The following is a 6,091-nucleotide window of genomic DNA, read 5'->3' on the forward strand; positions in this document are numbered from 1 at the left end:
ATTCTCGCTTTCAGATATGTTTCAAGCGGATTGGTTGGATCTTCGTGTAATCGATGGGTATATCCTCATAGGCATTTTGGCATAAAACAGGTGTTTGAGTGGACCTTTAGGGCCACCTCATGTGATGAACCACAAAGACCTAAATTTAAGTAGAATAATTGAACATAGAAAGTAATAAAGCTAAATACTTTTGAAATTTTCATTAGCATGAATGCAATTAAAGTGAACCCGTTAGAAATTACCAACAATTAGCCAACAATTAAGAACGGTTAAATTGTGCTGACTACCATTAAGTTCGACGAAGAGGGCATTGTTTAATGCAACATGCCCAATATATAGACACTCGAGTGATTGTGTACTATACAACGAGTCTCAAGAATTAGAAACAATGGACCATCTACTCACATCTTGCCAAGTTGCCAATTGGGTACGGACCTTTATTAGTTCTTGGTGTAAAACGCCTCCTATATATGTGTTCTCGGTTAGGAACCTTCTCTTAATGCACTGAACTGCTCTGTTAGAAAATAAGAAGAAAAAAACTCTATACGAGTATACGGTATCATCATGACTACTTGTATTTGAAAGGCAAAAACACAACTATATTTGAAAAGAAAGTCATCACGGTAATTATGGAGGATATAAAGTCATCGGGTTTCTTATGGATAAAATATAGATTCTCATTTTACGTTTGAAAGATTGATGTAATTATTTTATTAATCTTTTAATAATGAAAGTTACCGTTGTTAAAGCGATCGATGAGTTGGAAACATGTCCATTCTCCTGGAATAAATATCTCTATATTGATACTTATTTTTATTTTTTCAATTTTTGGCGATATTTAATTGTGGGCATGGTGTACGTAAGCATAAGGTCCACACTCATAATTGGCTTTGACATTATTTGTTGTTTGATTACAGATAAATCCCTCTTCGAATGACTAGTGAACACTTTAATAATATAAAGCAAAATGTTTCTTAATTATTTCAGCATCCGGATCGCTAACGGGGTACTGACTCACCTGATCATCTCCTTTATTTATGTCACGTTACTTCACTTATTAGTGATTTAAATCATCTCAACTTTAATATTTGTTTCGTTATAACTATAAACCTTTTAAATTTTGCAGGTTGCTTAAAAGACAGATGTCACAAATAGTAACTTTCCATAACATTAGTATGTTAAGTTTAGTATTAGATTTATATATAATGTTCAGTTCAGTATCAAACTTCAATATCATATGTCTAGTTAAGCTATATATTTCAGTATTATGTGAATATTTTGGTACCAGTATACAATCATATATCAAGACTTTGTTTTGGATTAATGCAATGAATATTTATATAGGTTCTTTTGAATTATTTAGGATATATTAGGATTTTAAACTATGAATCACCATTTTTGCATATTACAAATTGCGTTTTGATTTGACATATGTAATAATAACATGTCAAATGCCACTTTGTAGTTGCTCTCCATCCAACTAGCATTGATGCTAAAACTTTTTACCCATTATTTTCCAACATATTTCATATAACAAATCAAATATATATATAAACACTTAAAATTTAAATATGCTCAAAATTACTATCCTTCTTTCTTCAAGCATGTCGAGTCGAATTGTATGTGTTTTGATGATGCTAAGTATGTTTAACTACATTACATTTTATCATTATCATGTAATTAACGACCTACTTTTGATTAGATCGATCTGAATGTACCAGATACGAGGTCAAAACAGAGAAATATACTATGAAGAACGGTGGCGAAACGCAAAACAAATGGACCCCAAAAACATCATCGGGCGTTGGTCAACATCTAGCCACTCTACACTTGGTTTTTGAGCGTCAAACGATTTTTTTTTTTCTGGAGAAGGACATTAACACATAGTTCATGGCTACAATTTTTTTCATTTCAAACATTAGGGTTTTACAAGTCTTGTCGATTTCATTCAAATCATTAACTTCGTCTATTTTTAACTTTAACTCAGTGGCAATACTGTCATTTTTGGATGAAAGTGATAAACGTAACCAAACCTGACGGACGATTTTAACAGTTTACTCTAATAAATATAAAAGACTTAATCAACAAAAGTAATAGTAGATAGAAATGACACTGTCTAACTACAAAGTGACCCACAGGCACACAAAAGCTTACTCCACAATATCAAAAAGCAAACTAATTTTTCGTCGTCCACACTCTCTTGGATAATAGCAATGACATATTAACGATTGTATAGTTATTAAGTATAACCACTACTACACAATTATACCTTTTATTTTCTAAAATTGAAAAAATGAATTAATAATTTCCGATAAATCAATTATAAACATTCTAAAATCATATGGTTATTGTTTTACACATTGGTTGATTGTTCGTTTACGTTTATATATAACCTACACATGTAAAAGTAAACAATACAGCTTTTACAAATGAACAAATTAGTTTGATCATGTATTAAGAACTTTAGATCTATTGGACGCATATATCCCCATTTCATGTGTCAGGTGACACATTTTTGGTTGTTTTGACGTTTCTCGAACCTTTAACGTTTATTAACATAACCCATAGCTATAATCAGGTGTTGCCATAGAGCTTTAACAATCTAAAAAGTGTAAAAATGAATGTGAACCATTGATCATTAGTGATCAAGGGCTAGGACCAACGGGTGGCACGCGGAGTTCACATGAGTACAAGTTATGACTAGGAGGGGCAAAAAGGTGATAATAACCATCGTTGACTTCACATGAGTGAAACTTAAATACGAGTCTAATATTACCGTATTTTTTATAACTTTTTTAAAGTGTGTTAAAATGTGTGTGTATAACGATACGTTTGATTTTTTTTTAATGGTGCGTAAGCTTATAAAACTGTGTGTTACCATTGCCCAGAATTTTAGATGATCGACGTGTGTACCTCGTCACTCGGACACGCGTCGTCTCTGATTTGTTTTTTGTTTTGTTTTCTAAAATGTTTTTAAACATGGTTAATTAATTAGCACTCTCTCTCTATGTATATATACACACACAAAAGTGGTCGAAGATTTGCCCCAAAGCAACGGGATTTTGATATGTCTCCTTTATTTCCACTATCAAATCAAACAACGTGGATCATGTATACATCACTATATTAATTAGTGGTGGTAATTTATGTTACATTTTTGCTGTTAAATGCTTCAATAATATGTAAAGTAAAACATTAAAATATTTAGCTTAGCAAAAGATCAACTAAAAGAGATCAAATCAAGGAGAGGAAATTTAACATAATTTTCATGATTCAAAGAGGAAATTTTCAATTAAGTTATATATACTATATTTGCTATATTTGTCACACATATGGTATGCAGACGAATTTTAAACCTTAGGTAAAACTATATATAAATTAATTAGTTAGGAACTATATTGTAGTGTCTTAGTGATTTCATTATGAGCTATGTAACATCCTACTTTTGATTATAATAATAAAATAATTTTTATCTATTTTATAGTGGGTCGTTATCGGTTTAGATAAATAGAATATGAGTTGGGCTTATGTTGGTTAAATGGATATGGGTTATGGACTTGGGTTATGAAGGAAAGAAGGAAAGACCATGGGCTTAAGCCCATGATCCATAAATATATAAACCCTTAATCTCCATTTAATCCTCATTCTCACATATTCCATACACCACCAAAACACACACTTAAGATCTCTCTTTAGTTCTTCCTTTCTCTAAGCCGAAACCAAGAAGGAAAAGGATTCCGACCCGAGGTAATTCTAATATGATGTTTTATTTACCTAAACTCGTTAGACATAATCGCGAAACTACGAGCCGACACCGTTAAACCGTTTAAGTCACGAGATCCGGATGGAATCGGGTATAAACCGAACCTAAGACGAGCTTAGGGATCACCCTAGCTCAGATCTGGATCGAACGGGACGAAAAACGGTGAAAAACGAGTTAAAACACGGTTTTCCGGCGAATCCGCGATTTTCCGGCGGCTTTCCGGCGACGGCGGCGGAAAGACGGCGCCGGAAAAGTAAATACGAGGTAACAGGAATGTCAGGGAATATTCTGACATTCCCTGACCTAACCCTAGTTCGTTAAGGGTAGCTAGCGAATTAAAAGTAATTCGCTAAGCTGATTCGTCTGTGGGAATGTAACGAATTAGCTTCAATTCGTTAAGGGAAAAGATAGCGAATCACCCTTGATTTGCTATAGCTAAAAGATAACGAATTAGCCCCAATTCGTTAAAGGAGATAACGAATCAGAAGGTCCAGTTCGTTACCTGGACTGGTTCGCTATATGGACTGGTTCGTTAGAGGGTCCAGTTCGTTACCATGACCAGTTCGCTAGGATAATCCAATTCGCTATGAACCAGTAACGAATTAGAAGTTTAACTGAATGACATAATGGTCCGTGGACTTAGAAAAGAAAGATTTAATTACAAAGAAGCCCTTGGACTTTTAAGTGGCAAATTAATTAATGATTCAAAATGCTAATGGAAAATGTGATAAGACAGTTAATAGAAATAAAATTTTTCCAAGCTGACCTGGCAGCTTAACCCCAGCCAGGGGCTCTGCCCCTTGGACCCCGCTAGGGGCTGCCGCCCCTAGAACCCCGCTGCCAGGGGCGCTGCCCCCGGACCCCGTTCGTTGAGGGTAATAATTAAACTAGAAAGACGATATGTGTAGTTATAGTTATTGATACGTATAATTATTATACAGTTAGTCGCGCACAGCTAAAGAAGGGGATAACCGTAAACGGTGAACGCAACCGCCTTGAGGTGAGTTTCTAGCCCCACTTTCTTGTTATGTTTTCGGGGCTGTGTGCATACTCGATGTGATAGTTAATACACTTACCTTAAGTGGTAAGTGTATGCTTGTATGATTTATGTATGATGATTGCTTGACGGTGCGTGAACGATCTTCGGATATTGCATGTACCGTTAGGTGGTAGTTAAAGATATGATTGCAACGTATGATGTAAGGTATGATGTATGTATGTATATATGATGTATGCATAATGTATGTATGTTATGTTGATGATTCGTGAACGCTCTTCGGAGATTGTACGTATTGTCAAGGAAATTACGTAAGAGCAGGTATGGTACAGTAGCATGAAACAAAGGGACCAGACCCTAATAATATCTGTGATGGTAGGGACCAGACCCTAATAATATCTGTGATGTTAGGGACCAGACCCTTATAATATCTGTGATGTTAGGGACCAGACCCTTATAATATCTGTGATGTTAGGGACCAGACCCTTATAATATCTGTGAGGTTATAGGGCGGAAGGCTCTTTAAATAGGATGGATAGTTATATATGAAAAGTAAGTATGAATAATGTACACCCCTTCGGGCACGTGTGCAAGTATGTGAACAGATTGTATGTTGTATGATTAACTAAAACTCATTCAGCGTAGCTGACTTTTAGTATGCACGCAGGTGAGTAGAATGAGGCAAATTTCTTAAGGGGAAGCACATGGCATGGAATTGAAGGCACTGACATCTCAATGAAGTGTTATGTTATGATGATTAAAAGACAATGTTTTATGTTTTAAATAATTTGAATGCACGTTAAGACAACAAAGTATGGTTTTGTAATATGATGGTTTCAATGTTTTAATGTTCCGCGAATGTTTTCATTAACTCTGATATTATGAACTGTGTTTATGAGTAAATCCAACGTCCAAAGTAGGGCACCGGTAACGGGGCCTTACAAGTTGGTATCAGAGCAAAGTTCGAGAGATTTAAGCATCCTACATGCTTAGACTCGAACAGAGAATGAGATTTAAATAAGAAAAGAAAGAAGATGCCAGTTCGAGAATGCCATGTGTCACTCAAGCAAGCTCAGTAACGGTAAAGTGTATGACTAAATATGTATGTAAATGTTAGCCTAATTGCAAAAGAAAGAATATGTGAATGTTAGGGATAGGATTAATTGATTGTTCGATAGGTTAACTGTTTAGAGTAGAACCAACACAAATAAACTCATAAGAGGAAGAGTATAGGACACGGAAAGTAACGTGATCAGCTAATCGCAGCTGGCCACTGTTATTACCTGTTAGCCTTACTATCCTTGTACTAAATAGTTCCTTTAGTGATGACG

This window comes from Bidens hawaiensis, unplaced genomic scaffold (assembly GCF_021521415.1).
Source record: "Bidens hawaiensis isolate Kalapana, Puna unplaced genomic scaffold, B.hawaiensis_p1.1 tig00002772_1, whole genome shotgun sequence".
Taxonomy (NCBI): domain Eukaryota; kingdom Viridiplantae; phylum Streptophyta; class Magnoliopsida; order Asterales; family Asteraceae; genus Bidens; species Bidens hawaiensis.